The 26,407-nt window shown below is 37.8% G+C and overlaps 1 long non-coding RNA gene across 10 annotated transcripts in view; it reads right to left on the minus strand.

The window, feature by feature from the left end:
• LOC122240139 overlaps positions 1-26,407 on the minus strand; it is a 102,512-nt gene that overhangs the window by 22,581 nt on the left and 53,524 nt on the right. For 6 of the 10 annotated variants that reach the window (XR_006219485.1, XR_006219486.1, XR_006219491.1 and 3 more), the window contains one exon: positions 23,282-23,459. This is a non-coding gene — a long non-coding RNA (uncharacterized LOC122240139). Of the gene's footprint in view, positions 1-19,634; positions 19,834-23,281; positions 23,460-26,407 lie in introns of all 10 variants that reach the window. The other 4 variants (XR_006219488.1, XR_006219487.1, XR_006219490.1 and 1 more) reach the window with 3 other exon arrangements.

Below are 26,407 nucleotides of genomic sequence, written 5' to 3' on the forward strand. Positions count from 1 at the left end.
GGGCCAGGGACTGCTTCAGGTAATTCACAATTAATGAATATAGTTCATTAACCCTCATAACAACCCTATGAAGTGGATGCCTTTATTATTCTCAATTTACAGATGCAGAAACTGACACACAAAGAAATTAAGCAATTTACCCTAGGGCAGAAAGACAGGAAAAGATGGACCTTGGATTATAAACCCAGGTATAAACCCAGGTAGGCTCCATAGTTTAACTGCTTTGCTAATATTTATGCTGGGTTTTTTTGCTAGGAAATGCTGTTTTTTGCTAGGAAATGCTGGTCTCCCACTTTGTGACCACATGCCATTTGCGAAAGCGGTGATGGAGGTACAGACGTTGACCGTGCATGTGATTTAAGCCTCTTTGGGGCCACCTGGCTTACAGAATTTAAAAACGCTAATGTTCCACCTTAAGAATTAAACTTAATTCTTGCACACTGGTTTCTAAGGATTAAGCCTCTTCTACCAGGATGATGATAGGTTTATATATTTAAATTTTGCAAAAACATAAATTCTAATGAAATAGGTGGTCCTCATTTTTACTAGGTTTGTGATTTATGATCTTAAATTACAGTCTTATGGATATGGGAGGGAGCAGGAGCATCAAATATTGAACATTTGGCTCCTTTTTAAAACAATTTAAATTGGAATTTTATGTAATTTTTCTTTTCTCAAATCCCTTTTTCACACTCAAATTGCAGAGCCAAATTCTACTTTAAACCAGATGACAAGTGGACGGATATTACAGTTTAGTTGTTTGGTGGCTTTGCTTTGTTTTGTTTTGTTTTACATTTGTTAGAGGGGAAAGTGGTACATTCATTTGATCCCTTCCTTCTTCTGCCCCCATGAAATCTCATACCTGAATTCAACTGAAAAATTAAGAAGCATTGAATTTCTATTACATACTGGAAAATATGTCCCCTGCACTGGCAGTGAATACCGCTTAGTAGGTATTCAGTAAATAGTTGACAATGAAAGGTGCTACGGATTCAGAGATGAATTTGATTCTTCCCTAAATTTGATTCTTCCCTTTCCTCCATGGTTTATGATCCAGTAAGAATCAGTCCTACAAACAACTGAAGTGCAACGTGATAGATTTTGAGAACGATGTACACGTGAGTGCTATAGATGACTCCTTACAGTAGTAATAGTAAAAAGGGAAACCCTTCAGAAAGAACAACTTCAATTCTTATTTTTCTTTCTTAAACTTTATTAGATTTAAAAAAAATTTAAAGTAATATATGGGGGCGCCTGGGTGGCTCAGTCAGTTAAGCATCTGACTTTTGATTTTGGCTCAGGTCATTATTTCACAGTTCATGGGCATGAGCCCTGTGTGGCCTTCTGTGCTAACAGCACAGAGCCTGCTTGGGATTCTCAATGTCTCTCTCTCACTCTCTCTCTCTTTCTCTCTGCCCTTCCCCCGCAAGCATGTGCACCCTCTCTCAAAATAAATAAATAAACATTAAATAAAAGTGATATATGATTTTGTAAAAAAAAAACAAACCATACAATACACAGATGTATTTATAAAAAGCAAATAATCTCCTCTGTACCCTATCTTTTTTTAATGTTTATTTATTTTTGAGAGAGAGAGAGAGAGAGCATGAACAGAGGAGGGGCAAACAGAGAGAAAAAGACACAGAATCTGAAGCAGGTTCCAGGCTCTGAGCTGTTAGCACAGAGCCAGACACAAGGCTCAAACCCATGAACCACGAGATCATGACCTGAGAAGAAGTCGGACACTTAACTGACTGAGTCACCCAGGCGCCCATCCCCTGTTCCTTATCTTTAATCTCAGTATCCTTGAAGTATTTTTAAAAATAAAAATTATATATTCTTCAATACATAAGATTTATTTTTTCCTAACAAAGGGGGGGTGTAATATACATATCACATTGGAATTCCACAAAATATTATGTGTATATCTCCAGATCAATAATATAAATGGAATGCTTAAAATATATAATGTTGCATATATTAAATATACCATAATGTATTCAAGGATAAATTCTGGTAGGTAATCAGATCAGAGCCTTTTTTTTGTCTTTGTTTTCCGGTTTTGTTTTGTCTTTAAAACATCCCCATGTATCTGTCCTTAGCTGCAAGTGCTGTTTGTTTATTTTGTTTGTTTGTTCTAATCCGCTTTACTGAAGCATAGTTTATATTCAACGAAATTTTGCCATTTTAAGTACACAGTTTGATATGTTTTAACAATCATGCATATAAAATATATACAGTCACGTAAATACCACAGTAAATGAAATATAGAACGTATCCATCATCCTCAAAAAGTTCCTATGTGCTTTAATTCAGCACTGCCTCCACATTCACTGATCTGCTATTCTGGCTATAGTTGGTGCCATTTCTAAAATTCAAACAAATAAAAGCATATACGTATAGTATTTTGCGTATGGCTTCTTACCCTTGCTTTTAGAAATCTAAACCAGATGTTTTTCGAAAATGTCCTCCTAATCTGTTGGCTTGCCTTTTCATAGTCTTAGAGTCTTTGAAAGAGCAGAAGTTTATAATTTTGAAGAAATACAATTTATTGATTTTCCTTTTATGGTGTTCTTTTTGTCTTATCTAACAGATCTTTGTCTAAAACAAAACATCTTTTGTTTTGAAGACTTAGTTTTTTCTTATATATTTAGATCTATATTTCAAGTTAGATTTATGTGTGGTATAAGGTAAGAGTTGAGTTTTATTTTTTCAATTATATGGTATCCATTTATTGCAAAGCAATTTAGTGAGGAGACTATCTGGTCTGCACTGAATTGCTAAGGCACTTTTGGCAAAAATCAATTGAACATGTAGGTATGTGTCAATTTCTGAATTCTACTTATGTCTGTGCTATACAGTTTCAATTACTGTAGCTTTGTCTTGAATTCAGATGATATAAAAGGTCCAACTTTGTTCTTCTACAAGGTTATCTTTACTATTCTAAGCCCTTTGTACTTCCATATATTTTGGAAACAATTTCTCCAACTTTATAAAAAAGTCCACTGGGATTTGATTAGGATCACACTGAATTTATAGATCAATTTGAAGAGAACTGACATCCTAGTGGTATTGGGCCTTCCACTCCATAGGATGCGTCTCCATTTATTTAAATCTTCTTTAAGTTCTTTGATTTAGCAAGATTTTGTAGTTTTCAGTATACAAGTATTGTGCATATTTTGTTACATTTATCTGTAATTTTTGTATGTTGTTTACACTATTGTAAGTATATTTAAATTTCAATTTCCAATTGCTTGTTGTTTGTATAAAAATACACTTGAGTTTTGAACATTGACCTCGTATCCTGCAAACATACTAAGCTCAATTAGCTTGTTTTTGTTTTTTTAGATTCCTTAGGATTTTTTATATATAAACCCATAATTATATGAAAAACACAGGGTTATTCTTTCCTTTCCAATCTGTATGCATTTTTTTTCTCTTGCCTTATTACTGACTAGAACTTCTAGTACAATGTTGAATAGAAATAGTGAGTGTGAACAATCCTTGCCTTGTACCTAATCTTAGGGTGAAAGCATTCAGTATTTCACCACTAAGTATGATGTTGTTTGTGATTTTTTTCATAGATAACTTTTATTAGGTTGAAAAGTTCTTAACAATTCCTTGTTTCTTACAACTTTTAAAAAATCATGAATGGGTGTTGAATTTTGTCAAATGTTTCTCCTACCATATTAAGATTAAAACTTTAAAACTTTTTCTTCTTTAATCAGTTAATATAGTGAATTATCATATTGACTAGTTTTCAAATGTTGAACCAACCTTAAAAATTTTTGGAATAAATCTCAGTTAATCGTGATATATCATTTTATATAGTGCTGGATTTTCTTATGTTGGTAATTTTCTTCTTTTTGTCTAATTTTTTAATTTTTTTTTAATGTTTTTATTTATTTTTGAGAGAGACAGAGCATGAGCAGGGGAGAGGCAGAGAGAGGGAGTCACAGAATCCGAAGCAGTGTCCAGGCCCTGAGCTGTCAGCACAGAGTATGACAAGGGACTTGAACCCACAGACTGTAGACTGTGAGATCATGACCTGAGCCAAAGTCGGACGCTCAACCGACTGAGCCACCCAGGCGCCCCTTCTCTTTGTCTAATTTTGATAGCAGGGTTACACTTGTCTCAAGTCAATTAAGAAATGTTTCCATCTCTTCTACATTCTGCAAGAGTATGCAAAATTGATACTATTTTTCCCCTAAATGCTGAAGAAAATTTACCAACAAAGCCTTCTAGGCCTGGAGTTTACTTTGTGGGAAGGTTTTAAATATGAATGTCATTTCTTTAATAGATATTTGGGTATTCCAAGGTTATCTATTTTTCTCCTTAGGAGAGTTTGGTAATTTGTCTTTTTCAAAAAATTTGTCCATCTTGTATACATTATCAAATTTATGGGCATGAAGTTCTTTATAATTTTTGTTATTCTTTAATATTTATACAATCTGTAGTCATAACCTCACATTAATTCTTGAAGTAATTTGTGCCTTCTCTGTTATTGTCTGGATTAGTCTAGTTTTATCAATTATATTGATTTTTTTTAAGAACTAGCTATTGGTTTTACTCATTTTCTCTATTATTTATCTGATTTCCACTTCATTATTTATGCACTTCTCTTTATTATTTTCTTTCTTTATTTCTTTCTTTATTACTCATCTCTTTATTATTTTCTTTCTTTTGCTTATTTTGGGTTATTTTGTGTTTATGTATGTGTTTTCCAAGTTTCTTATGGTAAAACCTGAGATCATTTCTTGAGACCTTTAACAATCTTTTCTTTTTTTTTCTTTTTTTTTTCTTTTTTTTTAAGAGAGAGAGAGAGACGGGGGGAGGGGCAGAGAAAGAGGAAGACACAGAACCCAAACCAGGCTCCAGGCTCTGAGCTGTCAGCACAGAGCCCGGTGCGGGGCTTGAACTCATGAACTGCCAGATCATGACCTGAGCTGAAGTCGGACGCTTCACTGGCTGAGCAACCCAGGCTCCCCTAACAATCTTTTCTAATATAAATGTCCCATCTTATAAATTTCACACCAATTTTGATAACTTTGCCTTCTGAATTTTGATATTTTGTGATTCAAAATATATTCTACCTTGTCTTGTGATTTTATTTTTTACCAGTTATTTAGAAGCGTGTCATTGAATTTCCAAATATTTAGTGATAGTCATGCTATTTTCCTATTGACCTTTAATTTAATGAATTTTTGTCAAAGACTATATTCTAGGGGCACCCAGGTGGCTCAGTTGGTTAAGCATCTAACTTCAGCTCAGGTCGTGATCTCACGGTTTGTGAGTTTAAGCCGGGCATTGGGCTCTGTGCTGACAGCTCAGAGCCTGGAGCCTGCTTCGGGTTCTATGTGTGTGTCTCTCTCTGCCCCACTCCGTTTTCTCTCTCTCTCAAAAATAAACATAAAAAAAGACTATATTGTATAATTTGAATCCTTTTAAATTTATTAAAAAGTTGTTTTAGGGCCCAGAATAAGATTTTTCTTTTTTTTCTTAAACAGAATTAATCCTAAAAAGCAATTGCTATGTCAAAGAGTATCTTGTTTTTATCTGTAATTGATATTGCCTAATTACTTTGTGTAAAAAATAACAATTTATACCGCCATTTTCCCATATTCTCTTTATTTTAAGATCTTATCAAGCTACTCTATTTTTTCCACATATTTGGTGAAAAATAGTATTTTTGGTTTGTTTTGGATCTCCTAGGCAATACGTGAGGTTGAGGGATTTCTTGTATGTTGCTCATTTATATATTTTCTTTTATGACTTCCTTGTTAATATTCTTTGTCCAGAGCTTAATTTTCATTGTATAATTATTCAAGGATTTTCTTGACTCTTTTGCATTTGGCACTATTGTTTATGGAATTGATACATTTTTACCCTTAATGTTTCTTTTATGTGTGTGTGTGTGTGTGTGTGTGTGTGTGTAGTGAAATTTACTATTTATAGAATGTCTATATAGTGGGTCAGTTACTTTACACATACTTTTCTTTAATCCTTAAAACAGCCCTCAAAGAATAAATACATCTATTTATATACCATCAGTATGTGCCTGGTAGTACTTCAGCTTTCAAACTGCTGTTGAGGAAACTGAGCTAATTGCAGTTACTTGCTGAAGTCTACACGGTGAGTTGCATAGCTGGATTTGAACCCAGGTCTATCTGTCTCCAAAACCCATGTCCTTATCACTACAGCATACAACCTTCTCTTGAATGAAAAGAAAGTTCAAGTGCCAATGCTCTTCTTTGTTGCTACTATCATTGTATGCTAATGGAAAACAATGAGCCATTTCTATGTAAATTTTGAAGTTATATCACTAAAAGAGTCGTAGAATTCTACAGTCAAGAAATAAGGTCTTGCAATCTCAAGCAGTCAGAGGCAGGTTCTATCCTCCCATCATTGGCCAGAGATCACACTTAGTCTGTCCCATCCATAGCGTATGCTTTCTCTTCCTGTAGATTCAAAATCTTACTAAATATTATGCCAGTTCCTTTCCCTCTTATACTAGCTATGGCTTCAAGGGAAAAATTCCAGTTACCTATACCAGGTCAAGGCACAAGAGCCTGGGCCGATTCATGAAATGTTCATAACAGTTTACACCACAGGCCATGATCTGTGCCCATTTCGATGAGCCATAGCAGTCAGAGAGTTGAGGAATCCCATTTGGCAGAACAGCAGTAACTAGCCCTTCAAAATGTTTTGCATGCGATCATTATTATCTTAAAATCTGGAAACAGAGGCAATGGAAAATATGCTTTTCGCATTATCCTTATTATTTTCATAGAAGCCATTTGTGCTGCATTGTCACTTCCTAACACTGCATTGCAAATGCATCTGGTCACTGCTGTCACTCTGACCTTCTCTCTTACTGCCATCTTTCTCCCACATTCCATCCTTTCATTTTACGTGGCCTTAGGAAGATACACTAACAGCCTCTCTGGTTGTTTGGGTCTGTCCAGATAATTCATCCTAGTTAAGAGTTGTATCTCTTCCCTCATGTTGCTACCAATAAGAGTCCTTAATAGTTTCAACTGGAAAAAACTGACAACTGCATCATTCTTGTCTCTACAGAGCAAACAAAATAACATGGCTGGCCCTGTTAAAATCTGTTGAGTGACAGAAACCAGACTCTAAGCACTTCACTGTAAATCCATGCTGGGCACTGTTCTAGGTGATCAAAACAGGAAAAAAAAAATCCCTATTCTCATGGAGCTTATATTCTAGAGGGAAATAAATGTGTCCATTGAAAAAAACATGGCTCCCAGCTCTGTCACCTACAAGCTGTAAGTGTTTATAAATTACTTAAGCTGGAAGTTACATAAACTCTCATCTTCCTCACCAGGGGAGTGATTATCGGCAGGGTGGCTTTGAAGATAAAGAGATAATATAAATGAAGTGTTTCAGCATAGGATCTAGCACATAATAAGACCTTTGTATAGATGGGATATTATTATTATTATGATCACTATCACATTTCTATTCACCCCTATTTTCAGTGACCTTATACACATTATTTTATTCCTTTTTTTCCAAATTTGTATTTATTTATTTATTTATTTATTTCTAAATATAATTTATTGTCAAATTGGCTTACATACAACATCAAATGCTCATCCCACCAAGTGCCCTCCTCAATGCCCATCACCTGTTTAGCCCATCCCCCACCCACCCCTTTCCATCAACCCTCAGTTTATTCTCTATCATTAAAAGAGTCTCTTATGGTTTGCTTCCTTCTCATTTTCTCCCCTTCCCACATGTTCATCTGTTTTGTTTCCTAAATTCCACATACAAGTGAATAGACATATTATTTAAAAAGTGCATTTTATATACTCTGAGCCCAACCAGTCAGATATCCACAGTCTGATTTTCTGTATCTGACAAAATTCTAACCATAACCCCCCATATTATCTCTGCTCAATCACACTGTATTTTCTTTATTTTGTTTAAATCTCTATTAAGTTGAAATGAATCACAGATGTCCTCCCAAACACAATTTGTTCAGCCCAAAGTTAACTTCCCTTTGCATATAATGTAGGTCCCACAAGAGAAGGATGTTGATATCTTGAGTGATTCATGCAGATGGAAGCAGTCATGAGAATCAACAGAGTTGTGGAAGCTCTTGCAGACAAATAGACAGCCGTATGCATCACGAGGCAGGATGCTAAGGGACAAATCAGCTCGGAAACATTGACTCTCTGTCACTTCTACTGCTTGGAGGAAATGAATTGCAAAAGAAGGGACTGATAAAAGAGCTAATTTAAAACACTGTGTGGGTGAGGGGAGGTGGGGGGAGATATGGGGTGAGCATACAGCTGAAATTAAGAGATCTTGGGTTCTAGTCTTCCCTATGTCCCTAACCTAATGCGTGATAGTGAAAAAGTCATATTCTCTCTGTGCTTGTTTTCTCATCTGTGAAGTCAGGCCAGGCCTATCCTAAGGCACTTTATTGCTTCTAAATTGCTGTGTTGATTTCTGCTACATAGTTATTTTTGAATGAGAAGCCTATAAGAACAGGACTTTTAAAACATAATTTCCTGTCATCAGTAATATGTAAAAATAAGACCTACCTGACGGGAATGCTATGAAGGGCAAGCTGGGAAATATATGTAGAGCACTTAGCATAATGTCTGGGATGTACATATGTTACCAATACCTAATGTTCCTATACCTTGAAATCATAAAGTGTGATCCTGACAATGTATAACAATCAAATAAAAAAATTAAAATGATCTCTCTTTAAAAAAAACTACCATGGGGGAGAAAAAAGTAAACAAACGTAGAAACAAAATTAAAATTTCTGGGTACTGGGATTATGGATACTTTGGGCTCACCCTTTTATTTCAGAGATAACATGGCTTTTCTTGGCATTGAATCCTAGCTCTGATACCAACTGTGTGACTTTAGACAAGTTTTATAACCTCTCTGTAAATGAAAGTGTGAAAATACTTCCTTACAAAAAAAAGAGTTTATAATTATGAAACACATATTAAAAAAATTTCTTAATGTTTATTTATTTTAGAGACAGAGAGACAGAGCACAAATGGGAGAGAGGGATACACAGAATCTGAAGCAGGCTCCAGGCTCTGAGCCGTCAGCACAGAGTTCAATGCAGGGCTCAAACCCACGAACCACGAGATCATACCGAAGTTGCACACTTAACTGACTGAGCCAACCAGTGGTTCACAATATGAAACACCTATTAAGCACTAAATATTTGTTAATAAAGATATTTTCCAAATCTGTAATAATGGATATGCACGCGCCTATAGTGGAATGGACTTTCTTTTGTAAAGCTATGATACTACCCCTAATATAGTAATTTAGTAAGTTTTTACTATGGCAGACCCTGTTCTTAGAAGTTTTTACTAAGCACTTTATGTAGACTGACCTTCACAATAATTCTGTGAGGTGAGTATTATCAGCAGAGGTGAAAAGTACTAGAAGGTAAATGCCCCAGTCTCCTCAATCTTACCAAGGCACAGGGGTGGATATTTGCCCATCCCTATGTGTTCCCCCCACCCCAGCCCCCAGTTTTCTGGCCTCTGCAGATATCGTGAATCTCATTTGCCCAGGGGCTGAGATGCTCTGGATGAACCGGGACAAAACTGGACTAGTCTCACTTTCTTGTCCTTTTCTCTTTCTGATACCTGCTTAAGGATCCAATCTGCATGCTCCTGCTGCTTGTCCTCTTATCAAAACTAACTCTCCTTTTAGGCTCTCACGTCGAGCAAAGTGACAGGCTGATGGTCAAAAGACTTGGTTTGAGTCCGGGCTCTCTCCTAAATTCCATAAAACTTTGCATAAGCTACTTGATTCTTTACAGTCTCAAACTTAACATGTAAATCTCAGTCCACTCAGAGTTTCTGAGAATTTTTGTCAAAATGAGAGAGGAAGAGACTGCTACCCATTGAGACGCCTGACGCATGTTGTCTGGGAAAGCTTAAAGGAAGACAAGGGTTAAAATGGCAGCATCCAGGGGAACCTGGGTGGCTCAGTCCATTAAGTGTGCAACTTCGGCTCGGATCATGCTCTTGCGGTTTCTGAGTTCGAGCCCCGCATTGGGCTCTGTACTGATGGCTCAGAGCCTGGAGCCTGCTTCATATTCTGTCTCCCCCTCTCTCTGCCCCTCCCATGCTCATACTCTAGCTCTCTCTGTCTCTCAATAATAAATAAACCTTAAAATATATTTTTAAAAACTGCCAGCATCCAATCTAGAGTCTTGTGCTGGACATGAAATAGCAAAGATCACTCAGAGCTTTCCACATCTCCCCACCCTCCAACCTGCTCCATGGTGCTATTATAGACCAATATAGGGAAATGCACTTCTGACGGTCAAAAAAAGTTCTAAAATTCAAGGTCAGAGTCTTTGACTCTTTTGATTTCCTGTGGTTGGGTGCAATGATTTTCATTAGGCAGAGTCCCCAGTGATTTTTTACCTCAATAAAAAGCCCGCAACAGAATTTTTCAGCGTGTTCTGCATATTTGCTGCTATCAAGGAATAAGAAGGAAGAGAGAAGTCATCTACAGAATGATGTTTGTGTGTTCACTTATTCTTATTATCCAGAATAATCCCAATATGAAAGTGTTCAGCCAGAGGACTATCAAAAGTAGTAATAAAATGCTTGCAACGTTTCTTTTCTGCTTTTTCAGAAATTGCCCATTTTGACACTATTTAGAGCAATATTAGTGTTTTCAGAAAAATGCTACTAGGTAGCATGCATATAATTTGGTCTACCACTTTAAAAATTACTCTGACTTATAGCTTAAGACCTGTTAAATTTATGGAATGGCTTTTTTTTTTAAGAATGAATAAAAAGGCTCACTGGAAAACTACAAATTTATTTTTACCCTAAGCACTCTAAGCTTGCGGAGAAAAAGGAATGCATTTGTTGTTCCGACCTTTTACCCACCTATTTGCCTTGTGGGTTGCATTAGTAATTCCTTAACATCTACTAGAATTGCTAGTAGTTATATGTATGAAGAAACCATTTCTCAGCCCTTTATTTTTCCTGATTCTTTAGACATTCTAATTTTCTGGTTCAAAATATTAGCATCAATTGGAGTAGCTATTTTCAGTATCACTGAGTAAATGTCCACTCAGTACAAGAAGAAAGAATGGCTGCCTTTTACTGAAAAACTCACCCACTCTTCTGCTGGAAGTTATATATCTTATTTGTAAAATCACAGCAACTTTGTAATGTAGATATTATTATTATCCCCACTTTACAGATAAGAACACGGAGGGTTCAAGCATCTAAGATGCTTGATTGAGATCACGCAGCTAACAAGTTACCGAGCCTAAATTGAAAAAAAGGTATTATTCTTTCCTATTGACCATAAGTTACCAAGTCATTTAATAATCAAATAGAGGGCTGTGCAGAAAAAAATATGATTGATTTTGGAGTTTCTCATTTTTAACTGATTCTGCTAATAAGTTTCTTTTCTTTTCTTTTTTTTTTTTTTTTAATTTTTTTTTTATTTTTGGGACAGAGAGAGACAGAGCATGAACGGGGGAGGGGCAGAGAGAGAGGGAGACACAGAATCGGAAACAGGCTCCAGGCTCCGAGCCATCAGCCCAGAGCCCGACGCGGGGCTCAAACTCACGGACCGCGAGATCGTGACCCGGCTGAAGTCGGACGCCTAACCGACTGCGCCACCCAGGCGCCCCAATAAGTTTCTATAGTTAGAGAGAGTCAGCAGAGTAGACAAGAACAATTTGGACTTTGAAATCTAGGAGACCTGAGTACAAACCTAACTCCATCACTTGGCAGGTACACGGCTTTGGAGAAGTTACTTAATATCTATAACATTTCCTCAGAAGGTTGGGAAGATTAAATAAGGTAAATCTCATAAGTACTGAATACGTTCCTTGCATCTGCTATGGGCTTAATAAATGGTATATCTCTTCAGTCTCTTTTTAAAAAGAACATGCATTTTAAATTGCCTAAAAACATAAATATTCAAAAGTAGTTGTTCCATGACTTGCTAATGCCACAATTACTGTATTTCTTTTTGTTTTGTTCCTTATCGGCAGGGACATAAACCACCTTCTTACAGAGGATTTGCTGGATTTGTAAGAGGAGCTGCTTCCCCTGATGCATGTGTGAGAAGGAGCAATTCTTTTTTACCACCAGAAAAATAGGCTACTTTCCTTCCTCAGATGCACAGGGTTTCTATTATGTGAAAGCAAATTGAATGCAGGTCCGACAAGATTTGGCATGGGGTCTAATAGCAAGGGAAATGGGACTGGGCTTCAATGTGATTTATCACAGTAATTTTCATAAATATCAAAATGGAAAACTTTTTTGGTGTTGGAATGGAAAGGTGAATTGACTGTCCCATTAAGGATCGGTCGGTACTTTTCACAGGTTATTTGAACCGAACCCAAGGGCGGTTAACAGGACTCGAAATACTGATGTCTGTAGCGAGAAACAAAATCTGACCAACACCCATAAAAATAATGGGATTAGGCAGTAGTTGCTTTGAGTGCTGAACAAAGTTGCTTTTCTACAAGATCACGGAGAACTGTGTTTAGTGGGTCTGGGAAGAAGTGACAGTTGATTTAACCCAAGGAGTTCATGGGAGGGGAAACTCAGCAGAGCTGAAGAGCATGCAGGCCGAGCCCACAGTGCTGTCTGTCCAGAGGATTCTCCAAGGAGAAGCAACTCGTCTCACCCTAATGGAAATGCCCATGGAAAACCTGTCCCAGACACAATTTTCTTTTTCGTTTTTTTCCCGCTATACTTTCTGGCCAATTTGCAATGTCCTACTGGATGGGGTTTTTAATCTTCTCTGTTCCATACCCTTTGTCCTAATTAAGTCTTGTAATCGCATCTTTCTCATGGGTATCCCACTAGAGTCATCTTTCACTGGCAGCTGCAGACTCTGTCACTAGGAAGTGAGATGCGTCTGCATTCTACCTAGGCATTTATGTATTTATACAATGTCTCTGAAGCTGCATAAATAGAGTGTGGCTCGGGCCAGCTGCTCTGTCAGAATGACGATGATACATAACTCTTCCAAATGACTTACAGTTTATAGAGGACTTTTCATACAAGCAAAGAGGAAGGAGAATAGTTTACTGGGTGGATATGATACGTGGGGTTCTATGCTGAGTGTTTCATCCAACTGTCACTACTACCTATAAGATCATTGTCATCTACATTTTTCAGTTGGGAAAACTAAGGTTCAGAGAGGTTCAGCAGCCTGTTCAAACCACACAGCTGATAAATGGGAAATGCTGGGCTAGAACTTAGGTCTTCGTAATCTAAGCACAGACTACTATGGGAAGATAAAGTTAGAAAGGAGTAAGAAATATACAGGATATTGAAGTTCAGTTAAGGAATTCAGACTTTAGTATTTATATCGTAGGTGAAGGAAAATTATGTAAGGCCATGAGCAAGGAAATGGCATGAGTCTTTTTTTTCTCTCAACCCAACCCTGAGTGCCTTTCCTTTTTATTTATTCTGCTTACCCCTATCTACATTTCCTCCATTCATTTAAACTCTTCCATCGTATGAGAAAGATTCTCCCATTAACTCCATTTAATAGATGCGGAAATAGAGGCTCAGAGAGGTAAAGGAGTTTGGCCAAGTCCAGAGCCAGGCAGAGACAGGATTAGAACTCCGGACTCTCTGGACTCACTCTTAATTTCAGCACATAGCTCCATGTACCCATGTACATAAATATATATGGTAATAAGTATTAGAATATATTAGATCGTATAAAATTTCAGCTTGCTATAAACCCCACTGTTAAAAAACAGTTCCAACCACTATACATTGCAGATGGAGAGTATGCAAAATGCCATGATGACCTATATAACATGAGGAAAACAGCAAACACTAAGGATTACAAATAACCACTGCAATAACCAAGCTGAAGCCATGGGATGCTAAAGGTTATGGAACTCTTTCACAAATATCTTAAAAAGAGTGCCTCCATGTGGATGCTGACTAGTCATCATTTTTCTAAGCTAATATCACTGCTGCGTGGAATGTCATAAAGTTTAGGAACAAAGAAAATAATTCTAGAATCCTCTGCAGGCAAAAAAAAAGTACATTCAAGGAGAAGTGGATTTTTTTTCCCACTTGTTTTTGCTTTATCATGGCACATTAACTTGATGAAAATTTCCCTTGTGGATATGAAGAATTGTTTTGACCCTATGTACTTGTATGTTTATTTTGATGGTTCTAAATTTAGCAAAGCATTATTGTCATCATTGATCCTGGAGAATTATTCACCTGTTAGTGAGTCAATAGCTTGCATGGGTTTATGGTATCATGAGGGATATTGACTGCCAAGTTTATTTACAGTAATTGATGATTTTTTAATTGTTCTCTGCTCCTGTTCCTAAAATAACTAAGCAGTGATGATCACTTCACTGGATAAAGAAAAAGCTCATAAGTCAGAGAGGAAAGGGCTTCAGGCCGTGTGTACTTGAGAAATAGGACATGCTTATCGAGCCTCTGGAATTATTCAAACCCTGGCAAAATCCTAAGCAGCACTTTGGAGCCAAGCAGACTGCTGTCTCCCCTGAGATGTCCCCTGCCTTTCTTATGTGAAGTGGTTTCTCCCTCCTCTATGTCTCCATCCTGATCTACCCTCTACCGACTTTCACAACAGATGAACTTCGTCCCCTACCACGGTGTCTGACACATAATCACTCAACAAGCATGTCAGATTACCTAATCTGTTCATGAGGTTACTTCCACTGTTATACTGTGAGTCCTTAAGTATAGGGACGGTGTGTGTTTATGGACTTTGGATTCCGAGAACCTTGCTTCACACAAATGCTCAGTAGCAATTTGCTGAGAGGCAGTATGGACAATGGTGAGACTTTGAAGCTATGTTCAAATCCTCACTCTGCTATTGATTAGTCCTGTAACCTGGGTCAAGTTACTAATTTCTCCATGCCTCCATTCCCTCATTTGCAAAATGGGATAGCAGAGAATTTACAAGGTAGCTGTGAGAACTGAGTTTCTTTAAACAGAGTAATATTAAGACTATTAGCCATGGTAATTACAGCAGCTACAGTAACAAGCCAACCTCAGTCCCCCTGGCCCAACAAAATAGAAGACAATTTCTCCAATGCAGATGGTCCATGCCAGCTGGCAGTTCTGCAGGTAACGACACTGTGATCTAAATCCTTCTATCTTGTAATGCCATCATCTTTAGCTCGTGGTATCCAAGATTCCATGGAAGGGGAAGAAAGAGGATAATAATATCTGGAAGGCTTTCTTAAGGGCTAGGCTTCATAATGACATGCATCACTCTCCCCAGAACCAGTCTTAAGATCCTACTTAGATGCCAAGGGCCTGGACAACATAGCCTTATTATTATGTGTGCTGGCATAAAGTGAACCAATTTAGTCAATGCATAGCATTCTCGGTCACCGGAAAGGGTTAACTAGATGTTAGCCATTAGTTATAAAATTCAAGCTCTAAAATCATACAAATAGATGTACGTAGCTGGGGAGTTTAGTTTCAATTGGTTAAATTGGTTTAGTTCAATTGGTTTAGTTTCAATTGGTTATCACTTTTGTATTTTAAATTCAATTGTTTTAGGGTGCCTGGGTGGCTCAGTTGGTTAAGCATCTGACTCTTGATATTAGCTCAAGTCATGATCTCACAGTCATGAGATCAAGCTCTGCGTCAGGCTCTGCACTGACAGGGCAGAGGCTGCTTGGGATTCTCTCTCTCCCTTTCTCTCTGCCCCTACTTCGCTTGAGCACACACGCTCTCTCTCAAAGTATATAAATAAACATTTAAAAATAAATAAATAAATAAATAAATTCAATTGTTTCCTACATGTCTCTTTGTATGATCTTGACATCACTCTGCTATACTTGGTGCTATCAGCCCACCTGGGACCTTTAAACCAGGGATCACAAAGTTCTATTGAGGAAAGGCAAGTGACATAAATGAATGTAGCAAAGGTGGGTGAGGACCACAGGACTCTGCAGAGTGGCACCTGTTCTGCCAGACACCATGACAGTCATCAGCATGAACACCATCCCAAACTCCCCCGGTCCTCCAATTTCTTGCGAAAAGCCAGAAATCAGGATTTTTATGTGAAACCTCTCAAATTTAAAATGTTGTCAGCTACTTTCAATGTTTTCAAAACATTGGGTGGGCAAAATACATGTTAGCTAAGAAAAGCATACACATGTTAAGGTAATATGCTAAACATATTATTTTAAAGTAATCTGTTAAGATGATATGTTGATGACAGTTAAGACAGATGAAAAGATGCTCAAGAAAATGGTGGGAGAACAAGACCAAGATATGTATAAAGAAAGTAGCCAAAGGGCAGAAGCTGTTTTTGTTTTTTGTTTGTTTGTTTTGCATGGAAGCTGGTTTTAAGTGACTATTCCCTCAGCAGCCCAGAGTATAGGCTTTTTCTGCAAGCCCTGAGTGTGTTCTCCCTAATATTAGGACATGGCCCCTTTGATAGGATGACGGGTAAGTGTATAGACTCTGGAACCAGTCTACCTAGATTTAAAGCCCAATGCTACAAGTTAACTGGTTGTTAACCCAGTTCCCACATCTGGAAACTGAGGATACTAATGGTATCCATCCCCGGGCTTATTTAGCAGTTTCCATGAGCTAGTAAGTGTAAAATACTTAGACCAAATCTCATGTGTACTAAATGTTAGTACACATTTTCTTATCATTATTACCTTGGTGTGTGGGCTGAATTTGATCTGTGGGCCGCCAGTTTGCGATTTCTGCTTTAAACCAGGGCCACTGAGATTCAAATCAGAAAACACTTAGCATGTGATAAAACCAAGCATTACAGAACAGCGTCTGCTTCCTGGGAAATGCCTGGCACCTCTTGCTTTGCTTCACCTCACTCCTACCCTCTCCCTACTCCATTTCTGGAGGCTCTTGACCTCTGTGGTTTTTCAATTTTCAACTCCACTCTTGCTTTTTGCATTGACAATGTTGTTTTTCTTGTTAATTTCCCCTAGACAAGGCTTACCACTCACCATGACCTCTCATCCCCATGACCTCTCATCCCCTCTGTCTACTACTACTACTCTTCACCGGCCTGGTCAATCTAAAACTCCCAGGAAAAACAAACAAACAAACAAACAAAGTTTGGAGAAGTTAAGCAATTCAGTCAAACCAGGATTTGAACCATGTCCTATGACTATAGCCAGGGATCCCAAAATTTGCGCCATACTACAGTCAATCTTTATTTTGCTGAGGCAGAAATTTGAGTCTCGGGTGATTGTGAAGTTAGCTTATGAGAACAAACTACTTAGCTAGGAAGTAGACCTAATCCCTGGATTATATCTCAATGGGTCTTTGCTATTCTCAGCTCATTATTGAGGTATGCAAAATTCCCAGGAGGTGACAGAATCCTTGTTTCTTTATGACAAATGGCCATACAGTGAAAGATCAAACTTTAGTGAAAGTTAAAAATGCAGGTAGTTAGCTATCAGCAATAGAAGTTGGTGCATATCAACAAAATTAGGAGGATATTCATAAAGGTCTGGAGATTTCATTCAATAACACCGAAGGCCTATGCACAGATCTCACAGTCTACACATAGCCACAAAATTTTGGCCCACTAGCTAAATCTGATGATTTAGGGGAGGAGAGAACATATTGTTGTAAACATCTGGCTGCTCTTAAGTAGAACATGGATTCCCCAGTAGGCCTTAGCTACCAGCACTCTTTTTTGGAGTTTTGGCTCTCTGGCCTATTATATACAATAAATGAGTATGGAGACCTAAGTTTGTATACATAACATTTTGTATTCTCTCTTAGAGATACTCATTAATTTTGCTACTTTATGGCTTAAATAGCACATAATAGTCATTTGAAATATTCTAAGAAAATGCCTCTTTTCCACAAAACTATAAACTCTTTTTAAAAAGTCATGACCCTGGAAGAGTGTTGTCTGAGGATCAATGAAACATCTTGTTAGTTCAGATTTAGGCTTACTTCATGTGCCAGATAGAGCTAAAAACTTGCACACACATTTCATTTATCCTTCACAATAATCCAATGTGATTTAATAATAATATTATTCCCATTTTACAGTCTTGGAAACTTTGGACCAAAGAGGGTTAGTCCTTTGTGCAAAACCACACCACTGGGAAATGGTGGATTAGGAATCCAGACTTAAATTTGGTGCTTTTCATCATTTCATGCTGCCAATCACTGGTCTTATTCAGCCCTTGAAGATAATTTTCAAAAAGAAAGAGGAGCCTATAAAAGTACCCATCCATTAAAAATGATTCCATTGTTCCTCTATGTACCTTGCTATGACTGTGATGGAAGAGAACATCAGCTGTTTGAAATATTCAATAACAATTCCTAGGATGGTAGTTCTAATTTTAGCTTCCTGTGGACCCTGTTTCTTCAGGCAATAAATAATTTGCATGGAAAGTTTACTTCTGAGGAAGACATTAGAGTTGAAACCAAGGACACTTAGAATAGTTTCATAGGAAAGTTGGGTTTCAGAACTGCATTAAAACTTGCTGAAATTTCTATAATGATGGTTCACTATTGATTATATACTTAACCTTTTTATAAGTTTTCAAGAGTCTATTAAATTCTACTTCAGCACAATAACCATTTATAGTTCCATAATGATAATGGTAAGATGATGACTTTTTAAAGCCCGCTTGAAACTGTATTTTTATTCCTAGTAACAACCTTTGCCATTCCTTGGTCATTCTCACTCCAGGCTTTCTAAGAATATTAAAAAAGTGGGGAAGCCAGGACCCAGGTTTTAATCTCATGTCATCAGACTGTTCCATCCACTAACCTCCTCAGTACAGTCAACTAATATCCCTTAATCCATTTTCCCTAATTTTTTTGAGGATTTTTGCTCCTATCTCACTGTCATTCTCTCCAATACTAATTTATCCCAATTCTTGCTCAGTTCTGCAGATCAGAGCCTGGCCAGTTGGAAATATTTTAGACTTTGTTGGCCAAGGGACAAAAGCAAGAATATTATGTAGGTACTTACATAACAAAGCAGAAAACTCCTGTCTTGTTCCTCCCACCCCATCTGTCTGTGGCTGCCATCATAGTCAGTTTCACCCTCTGCTTCAGTGACCCTGATCTCAGAACACTGCTTCCTCCTGGAAAGCCCAACCATTTCAGTTTGGGCAGAAGGCCAGAGGTGATTCCACAACTTGGTACCCGGCAGTTGCCAAGCATGACTCTTGAGCAGCAATGAAGTGTGGCCACCATGCTGGATGGGTTGGTGCTGGGAGTGGAGGTAAACACAGTGAAGGGAAGCACCAATTCATCTCTGTGGCTCACAATGCTATCCAGATCCAGATTCATATGCCAGGGCCATATGAAACCTTGCAACAGGCCAGATGAGGCTACGGTTTGTTGACCGTTGATGTACATTATCCTTCCAATACATTGGTCTCTCACTCCTGGACCTCTTTTCTTCTGATGATCTTGTTCTCACCTTACCTTTGACATTCATTGCCATGATAATGCCTTCTCATCACCAAAAGTTGCAACCACTCCCTGTAAATTCAATTTTAGTGCCCCCTCTGTTATACCACTTCCTATCTTTCCAGCACATTCCCTGTAGTCTTCCAACTACAACAATTCTTCAACCCATCTGCTCTGACAATCTGAAGTCCTTACCTTCCTTTCACTGTATTTCAGCATCTTCAGGTTTTTCTTATCTTGCTTAACATCTCCAGGAATCAGAGACATCACTCCCTTCCACACAGCTCTCTTTTGTCATGTTCTGACTTCATCCCCACACCTGGCACAACCCCAGCTCTGCCTAAGTACAATTTTCTGCTTGCTCCATACTGCACACATGCACAGCTGAACAGACCTAAAGAAAAACACAATCATACTGGCTGATTTCACTTTAAATTCATAATCTCCCCCCCCCCCAAGTGGCCTTAGAGCTACCTGGCAGCCCCATATTCATTCACTCTCCACCATTACTATTAGAAGCCTCCTTCTATTTCTTCCAAGTTCTAATATCTGCTCATTCTCATTCTCATTCTCAGTTGATAAACATGCTTTCTCTTTTACTAAAAAAAATCAGAAGGTTTGATTCCTATGAGCTCATACCACTACAACTATACACCCACTCACATATGTGCTCAGAAAGTTTCTTTTATCTTCTGAGTATGCTCTGCCCATATTCTTCCCTAAGGCCAGCCTATCCACTTGTGCATGAAATCCCATCTACCTTGCCTACTCAAAAACATCACTCCAGAAATTTGTTTCTGTCTCTGCTGTATCATCAACTTTTTCTCTTTATTGGGTCATTTTTGCAAATGTACAAGAATGCTATAATTTTTCTTGGCTTCCAAAAGACCTAACTCCACCTGTCCTAGAACTATTTCCCCATTTCTCTGTCTATATCTATTTGTATAAAAACTTATTGGTAGATGCTGGCTCCAATTTCCTCTCTTTCTGTCATGCCTTCAACCCATTCAAATCAGGCTTTGCCACCTGCACTCCACCAAAAATATTCTACTCAAGGTCATTGGCTTCCAGATTACTGAGGCCAAAGAGCCCAATGAGTTTTATTCACCTTAGTTCCTCATTGTAACTGATCTTTCAGCATCATTTGGTACATTTGACCATTCTGTCCTCCTTGAAACTCTTTCTTTACTTATTTTCCAGCAGTCCACACCTTCCCAGTTTCCTCTTCCTGTTCACTAATGTGTCTTAGTCTTTACTGGTTCCTCATCTACCCAATCTCTAAACTTTTATGTGTCCAGGAGTCCTTAGACCATTTCTCCACCTATACCCACTCTTTTGTGGATCTCATCAAACTTACGACTTTAAATACTATCTTTACACCGACAACTTCCAAATTTATGTCTCTAGTATAGACCTCTTCCTTGACTTTAGACTCACAAAACAAATTTTCTATTATCTTTTCTTGGGTTTCTCAAATGTGTCTCAAACTTAACATGTGCAGGGGACTTCCATTTCTAACAATAAGGTTATCTGGGCACCTTGATAAATTCTTTTGCTGAAAAATAACTAAAATTTCTGAATTTAAATTTTTTCTTAAAAACAATATCAATAATCAGATAATAAAATTCAAGGACTGAGAGAAAGTAGGATTTCTGAAAAATTAAAAGCACTGAAACTTAATTTAATGTTTAGGTACTTTGCCTAACAGAATAACTTTAAAGTACAATTTTCATGGTTGATATGATGCATGGAAAAGTTAAAAAAAAAACCAGCGTAGGCCTGCCCAAGATGAAAAATCTAATAGGCAGTCTTTTCCCCATAAAACTGGAACCCAAAAGGCTACATCATCAGTTTATGGGTGATATATCAGTTTTATGGGTGATATATCAGTTTATGATGATACATTAATATATGAATGATATATAGTAGTATAAATACCCTAACTTTGTTCTTGGTTGTCCTAGGTTCTTCACATTTCCATGTAAATGTATATATATATGTACATGTATACAAATGTATACATATATATAAAACACACACATATATAACACATATATATAACATATATTCTAATCTTTATATACATATATTATATATATATAAAGATTAGAATCCACTTGTCAATTTCTAGCCCAAAAATAACTAATCTACTGGATTTTAATCAGGATTCCATTGTATCTATAGATCAACTTGAGGACAGTTGCATCATAAAAATATTATTATCTGTAAACATGGTACCCTCTCCATTTATTTAAGAAGGCTTTAATGTTTCTCAGCTATGCGGTAATTTTAAAGTTTTCAGTGTAGAAGTTTTACATTTCTCTTGGTAAATGCATTCTTAAGTGTTTGATACTTTTAACACCTAATGTAAATAATAATTTTTAGATTATTTTAATGTTTTTATGTGCTCTACTATAAAAATGTAATTGATTTTTATATTATAATCTTTTATCCAGTAATTTTGCCACATTCCTTTGGATTTTATGATCACATTTGCTTTTAACTTTAGTAACTCTACTAATTTGACATTAGTTTTATGAAGAGTTCATTTCTACTCCAGGTTTTACTTTTGGTTTGCTAGGGAGAAACTAAGTAATGTGAGAAAGCAATCTAGATGAGACCAATACAGGATCCAGAAATATCAAATAGACTAAATATGATTCTAGTTGAAGCCTCTTTTTCTAGCTTTATCTTTCTCATTTCTCATTTAGAATCCACTTCAAGGCTTGAAATCTTCTGGCATATTTAAGAAGAAAGTAAGAATTTCCCAATGGCATCTCTGGAAATTATTCTAAAATTCTCCTTCATCTATCTTTTCCTCTACTGTCTATTATGCTTGGACTCTGAGGAATAGCAGATTAAACCATGTATTCTATCAAACTTTTCTTTGTTTCACAAAATCAGGGATTACCTAGAAGGCAATATGGATATAATGAAAGAAAAGTGATTCTTCAGTGAGACCTAATAATCATCTCACAACATGAAGAAGTGAAAAGAGTCCAAGCTTTGGCATTCCAAGACTTAGGTTCAAATCTTCTCTCTTCCACTTGCTAGATGAGTGGCCTGGACTAGAATGCCCTTTTATATTTCATTTTCTGCACGTCATAATGGAGGTATTAGTTGCTTCCTCTAAAGGATGCTGTGAAAGTTCAACAAGACAACACATATAAAGCGCCTACCCCTGATATGCCCAAATTCGAAAGACCCCCAAGGACAAAGCACCAGAGTCCAGAGTCAAAGCCAAGCGGCAAGGGTCGTTTATTACAGGTTCGAACCCGGACCTCCATGCACTCGTTACCGGTAACGTTAAGAGGTCCCGAGCGAGGATCTTACAGCTTCTTTTATAGACAGGCACAAACAAGTTAGGGATTTTTCGTGGTTACAGAGCTGTTATTGGTTGACATTTAAATTTGAACACTCAGCAGAACTTGATTGGTTCCCGCTTTTTTTTCAAACCACTCAGCAGAACTTGATTGGTTCCCACCTTTAGGTCAGACCACAACCGGGCACGCCCTGGCTGGTTCCGAGAACGGCGGGTGGGGGGGGGGGGGTCTTTTCTTTTCTTTGCAGTTGTGAGTACACCTGGTAACTTTTCTCTTAGTCTCTCACCCCAGGGTCTGGTATGCCAGAGATATTCAATAAGTACTAGTTCTATTTCCAGCCTTATTGTTTTGAGATGTATCACACTTAACCTTTCTCAAGAAAACTTGGAATGTGGGTCACTGGAAATTAATTTGAGATCTTATTAAGTATATTTCATTTTTTGCTATCTTTAAACTATAACCACAACTTAAAATATTATGAATTTCAGGAGGATTTTAATTTGAATAATTTGCTATTACCTCAAAGAAAAGTAGTGATGGCAGCCACTAAAACTCACATCATTCCACTTCTGTTAGATCCTGATACTTCACTGCATCCCTAGACAGCCCCTTCCCATTCCTTATAGCAGCTCTTTCAGATCGTCTCCATTCTTTTCAAGGCCTTAAGGACATCTCAGTCACACGACTCTCAGCAGATCTGAAAGAATAAAAGCTTTCAGCCATGCTACTCCTTTAGGACCCCTCCCACCCTCACTTCATTATATCTCTGGACCTTCACTCCTTGCTTATTTTCCTTTCATTTCAAGGATATTTCCACCCTTCTTTCTAAGAAAATCCCTTCGGTTGTATTCTTTACCTAATCTCTCCTATCTCCCCACAAACTTAATCATTTATTTCTTCCATATTTCATGCTCTTGATTTCTTCATCTGAACAGGCTCTTCCCCCTGTCTTGCAAACAGACTGAGAATTTGGTCTTTGCCTCTCTTCCCATTCTACATTAGCTCTTTGGATTCTTTCATACTCTAGCCACTCTGCTTTTCTGATAATTCTGAAATTCTCAGCTCTGGCTATGACTTCATCCGTGAGCTCAAGAGCAGTATATGCCCACTTGGCATTTTCACTGGGCTATTCCACCCTAATTCAAATACAAATAGGCCGAATGGGATGTTGTATTCTTCCACCCATCCACCCTCATTTGGGCTTGACTCTAAGGAACGCTAGGCCCTCTGTGCTGGGCTAGTAGAAAATTGGAACTGGGAGTCCTAGAACTAATGGAGTAAACTCAACTTTCAGGCCTATCCAAATGTGAAAGGCAAAACAGCACTGGAATGACATATACAAGAGAAGCAGTCTAGAACAATGTGGGAGTTAAGCAGGTGGGAATGCCTTGCTCCTGAGTCATCCTCCTGGTTGGGAATGCAATTCCATTCAAAGGTTGAGGGTACAAGAGAAGAGTTTGAAGTAATAAAAAGCTGGCAAAAGCTTATAGATTTCCAGTTCAGCAAAAAGGTTGGCGCTCAGGATAATTTTCCTTGACCTAATGATAGAATTGGGAACAAGCTAAAAAGTAAGGCTGGTTCAGCAACTCCACTTCTGGGTATATATGTGAAGAAAACAAAAACACTATCTCAAAGAAATAGTTCTCCCATCACAGCATTATTCATAATAGCCAAGACATGGAAATAACCTAAGTGTCTGATGTTAGATGAATGTATATGTGGTATATATAAATATGCAATGGAATAAAATTCAGCCATTAAAAGCAAAGAAATACTGACATTTGCAACAACATGAATGACTTCTGAGGGCACTGTGCTAAGTGAAATAAGTCAGACAGAATAAGAAAAATACTGCATGGTCTCACTTATATGTGGAATCTACTTACAGAAATCTAACTTATAGAAACAGAGAGTAGAATGGTGGTTACCAAGGACTGAGAGCCAGGGAAAATGAGGAGTTGTTGATCAAAGAGTACAAACTTCCAGTTGTAAGACAAATAAGTTCTGGGGTTCTAATGGATAGCATGCTGACTATAGTTAGCAATATCGTGTTATATATTTGGAATTTGCTAAGAGAGTAGATTTTAAATGTTCTCGCCACTGGGGAAAAAAGGTAACTACATGAGGTAATGAATGTGTTAACTAACCTCACTGTGGTTATCATTTCACAATACATACGTATACGAAATCACCATGCTGTACACTTTAACCTTACACAATGTTGTCTGTCAATTATGCCTCAATAAAGCTGAGAAAAATGAGAAGCAAGGTTGGGCTTAAATCATAAAGGGAAAAAATACAGCAGCTATAAGATGAAAGTTCCTTGGATGCCAGCTTTAGGAAGTCCAGACTACTTGAGCCAAATGTATTCTCTCAACAGATCTTTATTGAGCACTTACTATGTGCAGAGCAATAGAAGCTAGGGACTGGGAATTTAACTGTGAATAAAAAGAAGATGACAACGAGCAGTCCTTTCTCTCACAGACAGTCTGGGGAAAGTTATAAAATAATGAAGAGCTGGTTACAACATGGAACTGGGAGTAAGATGCCAAGATGGGGACGTGTAGTGCTTTGAAGGGCACCTAACCCAGAGTTACAAAATCAGTAAATAGGTGGTGAACATTTGTCATGTTGGCTGTTAGCCCTGCATCTCTGATCCCTTTTTTAATCCTTGGGAAATTTTCAGCCCTATGCATCCCTTTTCCCTAAGACAGGAACCAGAAAACTTGCCACCCCAGCCTCTTTTGTAACTGGGGCACAGGTGTGTTCCCTGGGCTACACTGATCAGACTCATCTCTGAGAGATTTTGATTTATATACGAGAAAGATGAATACAAAGGCCCCCAGTGGAACCATTTGGCCTTCAAGGCACCCAAGCCTTAGCAGGTACGCTGGTTGGAAAGTCGGGTTCTTGAATCAGATTTAGCATCAATGCTGGCGGCAGGTGCACTTCCAGTCCATTCAGGTTCCAAAGTCAAGCCAATGCTCCAACATTTTATGAGCCATGTAATAACCTTTCCTGCTTAAAGACAGATTTGGCTTCTACCACTTGCAACCAAAAAAAACCCCAACAAATATAAAAGACTTCCTAGGGGAAGTGATATCTAAACTGAGATGTGAAAGAGGATGAGGCTGCTGTATGATATATATGAAAGTTGTTAAAACAGCAAATCCTAGGAATTCTCATCTATAAGGAGAATACGCTTTTTTTCTTTCTTTAAAATTGTATCTTACAAGGTGATGGAGGTTAACTAACCTTATTGTGGTAATCACTTCACAATACATGTAAGTCAAAGTATTGTGCTGAATATCAACTACCATCTCAATAAAAATGGGAAAGAAAGAGGACTGGGGGTTAGCTAGGAAGTGAGAGGGTTTGCAGCTGAAGGAATATGGCCAGGGGAAAGAGAAGGAGAACATGGTATATTTAAGGGATTGAAGAAGTTAGGTGTCATGGGAGGTGGTGAGTTGTGAGAAGTAAGTCTGAAGAGGTTAGCAGGGATGTGGCCATGGAGTATCTCACACCAGATTAAGCCCTTTAGCAAAGTTGGCTCAGCAAATGAGCAGGATGCAGGTTATGATTGAAAACCTCATTGCCGAGAACCAAGAGGCTGGGACCAAGTTTACTATTCTCCTAGTCCTGTTT

Source organism: Panthera tigris, chromosome B4 (assembly GCF_018350195.1).
Source record: "Panthera tigris isolate Pti1 chromosome B4, P.tigris_Pti1_mat1.1, whole genome shotgun sequence".
Taxonomy (NCBI): domain Eukaryota; kingdom Metazoa; phylum Chordata; class Mammalia; order Carnivora; family Felidae; genus Panthera; species Panthera tigris.